Genomic DNA, 11,835 nt, shown 5'->3' with positions numbered 1-11,835 from the left:
GAATCTTCTTCTTCTGTAGGCAGTTTGCAGCAACAGTTACGATCAAGAAGCTGTTTCCCTTCTTCTGAGTTAAACTCTGGATGATTTTCAATCCAAATCACCATATGAAGGTGAGGACTTCCCCGATTCTGGAATTCAGTACGCCACCAATGGTCTTTTACTTTTTTTCATTAGAGCATTTACTCGAATCATAAAATGTCGACTCAAGATTACTGGGTACTTTTCGATAAGTCTTTGAGCCTCATAAATGTCAATCGTACTAGGATCAACATCAGGTCTACCATCTGCTATTAACAATGCCTTTCGTTGATCCAACCAGTTGAGATCATTTGAGCTAAATGTTACGAAATAGGTTGGGGCTCCTAAACTTCTGATTTGAGCTAATAGCTCATTCAAGGCTGATCTCCAATAAACTGCAGAACCTCTCAAATTTTTCACATACAGATGGACGTCTTCAACCGCTCCTTCTTGATTAACGATTTTCCTGCCACATGCTGAAATAGTGCTTTTGATACGATAATATTCAAAGAAGGATAAGGCATAAAAGAGATAATCGTTGCGTTGAAATCTTGTATCACTTCCCAAATTCTGAACTGGAAGTAGTCTAATGCTGTAATTTTTACTGGTCTTTCTTCTTTAAAACCATTCTTTCCAAGAGGAAACAAAAAGTACGAGGCAAATTCTTCTGCTTTCAGTTCATGTTCCACATTAACGATATTATCTTTCGTTTTGCGGGTAATCTCATTGAGATTTCGTGTAACATGTAGTTCTTCCTCCACATTAGCAGAGAATGTTGCTGAGTAGAGAAGGAGCAAATGTTAGCAGTACTAAAATATTAATTGCTAAGAAGGAACATCGAAAACGCGCAAGTTCGAAAATAAAATGTCACCACAGCTGTCAATTTACGCAACGAACTACACCACTCTATAAGCAAAATGTATATACATACATATGCACAGATGTTCATTGGTATGCGCATAAACAAAAATTGAAATAATAAAAACGAAAGTAATTGACCTCCGACAAGAAAATATAAATAATGAGGGAAATAATACTAAGATAGAATTCAAATATCATTTAATAAAAAAGAGTTATAAAAATAAAAAATAGTATAATATATAAAAATATGATAGGATTTGAACTTAGGCAAAACATTTCATTGCAATAAGGAAGTGTGCTATACAAGCAGCACCACAGATGATATTAGAGTAATTTTGTCTAATCTGTAAACTCAAACAGCTATTGTTGTTTACTTGCTTCAATGTTCATATGTCTATATGTGAATATTCTTGAAATTGCCTTCCTTCATTCGCATGTCCAAATATATTTGCATATATGTACACATATGTACATATGTATGTCCCTCAATATGTCTTTCTCAAAAAATCAAACACTCGCGCAAGTGACAAAAAAAACGTAGACGCACCATCATCGGCCAATAATATTCAAGCGAACTCGCGGTATATTTTCTAAGTATTTTATATTACAACGACAACAAATTCATTCATAAGGAACGTGCGTCTGCTTCAAAGCAAAGTGCGCTCGTTCATAACTCTGCGCCGCGCTATATTTTCTGTGCGCCTGGTAAACCACATTTGGTTTTCATGTAGAATTCCTATCGCAAATGCGCGATATGAATGAAATTGAATTTGAATTGAATGTCTTCAGTAAAATCAGAGAACGTAAATGAATAGAGAAGGAGCAAATGTTAGCAGTACTAAAATGTTAATTACGATGGAGGAACATCGAAAACGCGCAAATTGGAAAATAAAATTTCACCACAACTATCAGGGTACGAAACCAGAGAATGTTGATGAATAGAGAAGGAGCAAATGTTAAATGAAAACTTTTTGAGTACTAATTTGTAATTCCACAAGAGGGAACATCGAAAAGTATAACTTCGAAAAAGAAAAATACACCACACAATATGCGAAATGCTATAAATAGACACAACGAATATTCCTATATGAAAAATCGTTGCGTATACCTATTTAGATTTATGTTTTCAATTTCTATGATATGACAAATTTATAATTATGAAAAGCCTTCTGAATTAAAAGTCTGTATTACCGGTATAAACCCCAGAATTTATAATAAAGTAAACATTTAATAGGCTATTTTTCAAACTTATATATGTGCGTTGCGTGAGCAATTGCTTATTGAGCAAAGGATAACAATAAAACGATGGCTAAGCGGTCAAGATTCATTTTTGAGGTGGCTGCAGTCGTAAGCGGGAAGGGGCTAAGCACAATCCGAATACGAACCTATACGTTCGAATCCTAAAACTCATGAAACTGAAATTTTATTTAATTTTTTATTTTAGTAATTGGAATCTAAGCATATCATAATTCAATTACTTTAATAGCATATTTAACTTCCTGAGATAGTTAAAATATTTCAGGAAAATATGTTCATATGTTTGGGTTTATTGCATATTCCCTTATTTATGGGTATTTACACAAATGTGATAATCACACATACATTCATAAGTACACGTACGCTGATACTTGCTTCTTCTTGCCCCGCACAAGCAATGACTTTTGTCCACACTTTTTGCTTTTTGCGAGTTGAACGATCGCAGGCAAGGAGGGGTTGGGGCGCACTGCCACATAATTATTTCAGATATATATTTTATATATCGAATTTAGTAATTGCCGCCACAAATGTGTAGCGGGTTTCATGTGTTCTGGCTGTTGAAATACTTGATGTCCTCGGACAGGTGGTAACTGCATTAGATCACCAAAGAGTATAACATTTATACGTCCGAAACAAGCGTTCGGGTTTTACAGTTGACGCAAACGAGAGTCGATCATGCAAAGCATTTCATACGGTACCATAGAAATTTCATCTATGAACAGGAACTCGACGTTTAGCCATAATTGGCGCATCACTCTCAGATAATTACCAGTCAGAAGTGGCATGCTAACAATTACTCCATCTTTTTGTACTGGTAGTTTTAGCAGACGGTGTAGTGTAGATCCACCGATCAGCCGTGCTGCGACTCCAGTAAGAGCACCAACTTTCACAACCGGTTTTCCATAACATCGGTTAACTTGGTTTTTCAGTACATTAAAGAGAAGAGTTTTTCCGGTGCCTGCTTGTCCAGTTACGAAAATTCTCTCTCGTATAACGTCACCATTGAATTGTTTCCTAATGCTCTCTGTGACACATATGAACAGTTGTTTTTGATCAGCATTCAGAGACTGCTGTGCCCTCTGGAATTGATCACTGCTCATTTCTATCTCTGGTAATTCTTCTTCGTCAAGTTCGCGATTGATAATTTCTGGCTGTTCTAAAATTTCAAATGCATGAACTTGATTGAATGCATTTTCAAGCTGTTGATCCCGCTCTCGAAATTGGCGCATATATCTACTCATTTTCTTCAAACGGTCTTCATGATCTAAGAAAGCATCTTTTGCATTTTTAAAACCTTCAAGTAGTTCAGCTTCTGAACGATACGGCATATATTGAATGAGTAAGCTGTAGAAGAAGTTTTCTGGATCTGATGCAGCTATAAAGTATGGCACTCTCACAACTGCAGGAACATTTCTAACAACCATTTGGTTTTTACCATCTAACAAGGCGATGAGTGTGCGACGTGTATTTGGACGTTCTTCATAGACATCATGATCTACACTTTCTTCGATATCGTTTGTCTTTTTCGGATAGAATGGTTCGAACAACATTGCAAATTCTGTGAGGCTCATATTCGCAAAATCGTAGTTAGGATGCTGTAATGGACGTTTTTCATATCTTTCAAAGATATTGTTATAATAGCCAATTGCGTGTCCGCTTTTGTTAAACTGCAATATTTTGTAACGCTGTCCTGGTTTTCTTGTGTTCAGAAAAACGCAGCTTCGCAAGCTGTCCCGTAATGGGATATGACACAGTCGATACGCACATTCTGCAGCTGATACTTGTCGTTCATGAAGAATCTTCATACATATCCTGAACAGTTTGCGTGAGAGATCAGTCTCTTCACGTTGAATTTGCTGTATTGCCTGCGCAATTCCAGAATCTACGCCTTCAGGTTCTGATTTCGATATGTACTTTACTATATAGTACGCTATCGCTTCGTTTGACCTGCATGGCTGAATATCCATGTTTCTGACCACAGTCTTAATAACTCTGGGTGGTAATTATTCACCCACGCATCTTCTTTTCGATGCTTTAGTAGACAGATTCTACCCCCGTTACGAATAAAATCATCCGAAGAATGGGACACAATTCGTGTTTCGACGCATTCTTGACGCGGGAAATTAAATCGGCATCTTACAGAGGTATTATTTTTCGTACATGTTGGTCTATGCCGATGAATTTGACATCTATTAACTATATCGTGAAGCTCTGAATCTTCTTCTTCTGTAGGCAGTTTGCAGCAACAGTTACGATCAAGAAGCTGTTTCCCTTCTTCTGAGTTAAACTCTGGATGATTTTCAATCCAAATCACCATATGAAGGTGAGGACTTCCCCGATTCTGGAATTCAGTACGCCACCAATGGTCTTTTACTTTGCCGCCAAATACTTCGTCATTATTTTTGATAAATTTCATTAGAGCATTTACTCGAATCATAAAATGTCGACTCAAGATTACTGGGTACTTTTCGATAAGTCTTTGAGCCTCATAAATGTCAATCGTACTAGGATCAACATCAGGTCTACCATCTGCTATTAACAATGCCTTTCGTTGATCCAACCAGTTGAGATCATTTGAGCTAAATGTTACGAAATAGGTTGGGGCTCCTAAACTTCTGATTTGAGCTAATAGCTCATTCAAGGCTGATCTCCAATAAGCTGCAGAACCTCTCAAATTTTTCACATACAGATGGACGTCTTCAACTGCTCCTTCTTGATTAACGATTTTCCTGCCACATGCTGAAATAGTGCTTTTGATACGATAATATTCAAAGAAGGATAAGGCATAAAAGAGATAATCGTTGCGTTGAAATCTTGTATCACTTCCCAAATTCTGAACTGGAAGTAGTCTAATGCTGTAATTTTTACTGGTCTTTCTTCTTTAAAACCATTCTTTCCAAGAGGAAACAAAAAGTACTAGGCAAATTCTTCTGCTTTCAGTTCATGTTCCACATTAACGATATTATCTTTCGTTTTGCGGGTAATCTCATTGAGATTTCGTGTAACATGTAGTTCTTCCTCCACATTAGCAGAGAATGTTGCTGAGTAGAGAAGGAGCAAATGTTAGCAGTACTAAAATATTAATTGCTAAGAAGGAACATCGAAAACGCGCAAGTTCGAAAATAAAATGTCACCACAGCTGTCAATTTACGCAACGAACTACACCACTCTATAAGCAAAATGTATATACATACATATGCACAGATGTTCATTGGTATGCGCAGAAACAAAAATTGAAATAATAAAAACGAAAGTAATTGACTTCCGACAAGAAAATATAAATAATGAGGGAAATAATATGAAAATAGAATTAAGATATCATTCAATAAAAAAGGGTTATTAAAAATAAAAAATAGTATATAAAAATATGTGATAGGATATGAACTTAGGCAAAATATTTTACATTGCCATAAAAAAGTGTGCTATACAAGCAGCACCACAGATGATATTAGAGTAATTTTGTCTAATCTGTAAACTCAAACAGCTATTGTTGTTTACTTGCTTCAATGTTCATATGTCTATATGTGAATATTCTTGAAATTGCCTTCCTTCATTCGCATGTCCAAATATATTTGCATATATGTACACATATGTACATATGTATGTCCCTCAATATGTCTTTCTCAAAAAATCAAACACTCGCGCAAGTGACAAAAAAAACGTAAACGCACCATATTCAAGCGAACTGGCGGCATATTTTCTAAGTATTTCATATTACAACGACAACAAATTCATTCATAAGGAACGTGCGTCTGCTTCAAAGCAAAGTGCGCTCGTTCATAACTCTGCGCCGCGCTATATTTTCTGTGCGCCTGGTAAACCACATTTGGTTTTCATATAGAATTCCTATCGCAAATGCGCGATATGAATGAAATTGAATTTGAATGTCTTCAGTAAAATTGAAGAATCAGCAAAATTTCAATTTTACAATTTGTATCACTGAAAATCCTACCATCCCCCTCGCGTTTGTATGTTGCCCACAAGCTGCTTCCTCACAACATTTGCTAAAAATCAGAAATTGAAGAATTTGTCTGATGTTCACTTCAAAAAGGAGAATTGACAACATGACCTCTTAGCGAGTTTAAATAATATTTATATTTATGCATATTATGCACTATTTATGGCATTAAATTACAAAATTTATATTAATTTGCCATTCATATGAAATCATTAACTACTTCTATATATTCTAAGCACAGTCCATATAGTACTTTTATATGTTTACTTATTATCATTATTTCATAGTTTGCCGATTTAGCCCATTTTATCCAAATACGACGCTATGAAAATACAGCCCAATCGGTAATCGCAATATTTCAAAAGAGCATAAGTCAATTTTCAACAGCAAAGCCCTGCAAAAAGGACAAACGAGACAACATAGCCGATCGACATTGTCGTAAAATTGTTGATTGAAACAAATTTTGTCAACTCCGCCACGATGCGCAAAATTCGGCGTCAATATGTATGCGAGCTCATATGTATATATGTATGTTTGTCAACAAAATCGTCATTTGGTTACTTTCAACAACACAATGTCTGCGCGAACTCGCCGTTATTTCGTTGGCTTGCCACTATACACAGAGGCGTTCTAACTGAAGACTCTTATTATATTATTATGTTGCTTATTTTGTATTGAAAAATACTGATGCATTTATGAATTATTTTCGTAATATAATATATATTATATATATATATATAAATACACATATATTCATACCTATAATCGTTTTTAAACTAAATTCGATAAATCAAATATATATCTGAAATAATTATGTGGCAGTGCGCCCCAATCCCTCCTTGCCTGCGATCGTTCAACTCGCAAAAAGCAAAAAGTGTAGACAAAAGTCATTGATTGAGCGGGGCAAGAAGAAGCAAGCATCAGCGTACGTGTACTCATGAATGGATGTGTGATTATCACATTTGTGTAAATACGTATAATAAGGAAATATGCAATAAACCCAAACATATGAACATATTTTCCTGAAATATTTTAATTATCTCAGGAAGTTAAATATGCTATTAAAGTAATTGAATTATGATATGCTTAGATTCCAATTAATAAAATAAAAATTAAATAATATGTCAGTTTCATGAGTTTAGGATTCGAACGTATAGGTTCGTATTCGGATTGTGCTTAACCCCTTCCCGCTTACGACCTCAGCCACCACAAAAGTGGAAATGTGGCCGCTTAGCCACCGTTTTATTGTTATCCTTTGTTTAATAAGTAATTGCTCACATAACGCACATACATAAGTTGGAAAAATAGCCTATTAAATATTTATTTTATTATGAAATCTTAGGTTTTTACCGGTAATACAGATGTTTAATTCAGAAGGCTTTTCATAATTATAAATTTGTCATATCATAGAAATTGAAAACATAAATCTAAATAGGTATGCGCTACGTTTTTTCATATAGGAATATTCGTTGTGTCTATTTATAGCATTTCGCATATTGTGTGGTGTATTTTTCTTTTTCGAAGTTATATTTTTCGATGTTCCCTCTTGTGGAACTACAAATTAGTACTCAAAAAGTTTTCATTTAACATTTGCTCCTTCTCTATTCATTTACGTTCTCTGGTAAAATTGAAGAATCAGCAAAATTTCAATTTTACAATTTGTATCACTGAAAATCCTACTTACCATCCCCGTCGCGTTTGTATGTTGCCCACAAGCTGCTTCCTCTCAACATTTGCTAAAAATCAGAAATTGAAGAATTTGTCTGATGTTCACTTCAAAAAGGAGAATTGGCAACATGACCTCTTAGCGAGTTTAAATAATATTTATATTTTTGCATATTATGCACTATTTATGGCATTAAATTACAAAATTTATATTAAATTGCCATTCATATGAAATCATTAACTACTTCTATATATTCTAAGCACAGTCCATATAGTACTTTTATATGTTTACTTATTATCATTATTTCATAGTTTGTCGATTTAGCCCATTTTATCTAAAAACGACGTTATGAAAATGCAGACCAATCGTTAATCGTAGCATTTCAAAAGAGCATAAGTCAATTTTCAACAGCAAAGCCCTGCAAAAAGGACAAACGAGACAACATAGCCGATCGACATTGTCGCAAAATTGTCCATTGAAACAAATTTTGTCAACTCCGCCAAATGCGCAAAATTCGGCGTCAATATGTATGCGAGCTCATATGTATATATGTATGTTTGTCGACAAAGTCCTCATTTGGTTTTTTTCAACAACACAATGTCTGCGCGAACTCGCCGTTATTTCGTTGGCTTGCCACCATACACAGAGGCGTTCTAACTGAGGACTCTTAGTACGTTATTATGTTGCTTAATTTGTATTGAAAAGTACTAATGCATTAATGATTTATTTTCTTAATATAATTAATATTTATGTAAAAATATAAATACCAATAAATTTAAACCTATAATCGTTTTTCGTTTAAATTCGATAAATAAAATATATATCTGATATAATTATGTGGCAGTGCGCCCCTGACCACTTCTTGCTTATGTACGTTCAACTTGTTTCTCGCAAAAAGCAAAAAGTGTAGATAAAAGTCATTGCTTGTGCGGAGCAAGAAGAAGCAAGCTTCAGCGTACGTGTATTTAAGAATGTATGTGTGATTATCACATTTGTGTAAATACGCATAATAAGGAAATATTCAATAAACCTAAACATATGAACATATTCTCCTGATATATTTTAATTATATCAGGAAGTAAAATATGCTATTAAAGTAATTGAATTATGATATGCTTAGATTCCAATTAATAAAATAAAAAAATTAAATTTTAATTTTATGGATTTTACGATTCGAACGTATATGCTCGTATTCGGAATGAGCTTAACTCCTTCGCGCTTACGACCTCAGCCACCACAAAAGTGGAAACGTGGCCGCTTAGCCACCGTTTTATTATTATCATTTGTTTAATAAGTATATTGCTTACGCAACGCACATACATAAGTTGGAAAACTAGCCTATTAAATGTTTATTTTATTATAAACTCTGGGGTTTTTACCGGTAATACAGATTTTTACAATAATTAAGAAGGCTTTTCATAATTATAAATTTGTCATATCATAGAAATTGAAAACATAAATCTAAATAGGTATGCGCAACGATTTTTCATATAGGAATATTCGTTGTGTCTATTTATAGCATTTCGCACATTGTGTGGTGTATTTTTCTTTTTCGAAGTTATATTTTTCGATGTTCCCTCATGTGGAATTACAAATTAGTACTCAAAAAGTTTTCAGTTAACATTTGCTCCTTCTCTATTCATTAAAATTCTCTGGTGAAACACGCTCATCTTTTTCAGTTCCCCTGCGAAGCATGAAATATTTTGCTACTGGCCGCACTGTGAACCTTCTCTATGATATACGTTCTCTGTCTGCACATACATTCTTAAATCAGAGAACTTAAAACAACGAGAAGGTGCAAATTGAATTTTGTATGATCAGAGAATGTTGATGAATAGAGAAGGAGCAAATGTTAGCTGTTCTAAAATGTTAATTACGATGAAGGAACATCGAAACGCGCAAGTTCGAAAATAAAATTTCACCACAACTATCAGGGTACGCAACAAACTACACCACTCTATGCAAAATGTATACACATGCATATGCACAGATGTTATTTGATATGCGCATAAACAAAAATTTAAATAATAAAAACGAAAGAAATTTACTTCTCACAAGAAGATATAAATAATGAGAGAAATAATATGAAAATAGAATTAAAATATCATTTAATAAAAAAGGGTTTCAAAAATAAAAAAAGACTATATAAAAATATGATAGGATTTGAACTTAGGCAAAATATTTCACGTTACAATAAACAAGTCTGCTATACAAGCAGCACCACAGACAACATTCATGCTTCTTTGTCTAATCTGTGAACTCAAACAGCCATTGTTGTTTACTTGCTTCAATGTTCATATGTCTATATGTGAATATTCTTGAAATTGCCTTCCTTCATTCGCATGTCCAAATATATTTGCATATATGTACACATATGTACATATACATATGTATGTCCCTCAATATGTCTTTCGCAAAAAATCAAACATTCGCGCAAGTGACAAAAAAACGTAGACGCACCACCATCGGCCAATAATATTCAAGCGAACTCGCGGCATATTTTCTAAGTATTTCATATTACAACGACAACAAATTCATTCATAAGGAACGTGCGTCTGCTTCAAAGCAAAGTGCGCTCGTTCATAACTCTGCGCCGCGCTATTTTTCTTGTGCGACTGGTAAACCAAATTTGGTTTTCATATAGAATTCCTACGCATATGCGAAATTAAGTTTATAAAATGAATGAATGAATAAAATTGAGTAAAACGAGAAAAATTCAATTTTACAATTTGACAGCCACCACTGAAAATCCTACCATCCCCCTCGCATTTGTATGTTGCCCACAAGCTGCTTCCTCTCAACATTTGCTAAAAATCAGAAATTGAAGAATTTGTCTGATGTTCACTTCAGAAAGGAGAATTGGCAACAGGACCTATTAGCGAGTTTAAATAATATTTATATTTTTGCATATTATGCACTATATATGGCATTAAACTAAAAAATTTATATAAAATTGCCATTCATAAGAAATCTTTAACTACTTCTATATATTCTAAGCACAGTCTATATAGTACTTTTATATGTTTACTAATTATCATTATTTCATAGTTTGTCGATTTAGCCCATTTTATCTAAATACGACGCTATGAAAATGCAGCCCAATCGGTAATCGCAATATTTCAAAAGAGCATAAGTCAACTTTCAATAGCAAACCACTGTAAAAAGGACAAACGAGACAACATAGCCGATCGACGTTGTCGCAAAATTGTCCATTGAAACAAATTTTGTCAACTCCGCCAAATGCGCAAAATTCGGCGTCAATATGTATGCGAGCTCATATGTATATATGTATGTTTGTCGACAAAGTCCTCATTTGGTTTTTTTCAACAACACAATGTCTGCGCGAACTCGCCGTTATTTCGTTGGCTTGCCACCATACACAGAGGCGTTCTAACTGAGGACCTAGTATATTATTGTGTTGCTTAATTTGAATTGAAAAATACTGATGCATTTATGAATTATTTTCGTAATATAATATATATTATATATATATATATATATAAATACACATAAATTCATACCTATAATCGTTTTTAAACTAAATTCGATAAATAAAATATATATCTGAAATAATTATGTGGCAGTGCGCCCCTGCGATCGTTCAACCCGCAAAAAGCAAAAAGTGTAGACAAAAGTCATTGCTTGTGCGGGGCAAGAAGAAGCAAGCATCAGCGTACGTGTATTTAAGAATGTATGTGTGATTATCACATTTGTGTAAATACGCATAATAAGGAAATATTCAATAAACCTCAAAATATAGACGCTATGAAAATGCAGCCCAATCGGTAATCGCAATATTTCAAAAGAGCATAAGTCAACTTTCAATAGCAAACCACTGCAAAAAGGACAAACGAGACAACATAGCCGATCGACGTTGTCGCAAAATTGTCCATTGAAACAAATTTTGTCAACTCCGCCAAATGCGCAAAATTCGGCGTCAATATGTATGCGAGCTCATATGTATATATGTATGTTTGTCGACAAAGTCCTCATTTGGTTTTTTTCAACAACACAATGTCTGCGCGAACTCACCGTTATTTCGTTGGCTTGCCACCATACACAGAGGCGTTCTAAC

This window comes from Bactrocera oleae, chromosome 6 (assembly GCF_042242935.1).
Source record: "Bactrocera oleae isolate idBacOlea1 chromosome 6, idBacOlea1, whole genome shotgun sequence".
Lineage (NCBI taxonomy): Eukaryota > Metazoa > Arthropoda > Insecta > Diptera > Tephritidae > Bactrocera > Bactrocera oleae.
This window is presented reverse-complemented; position numbering follows the sequence as displayed.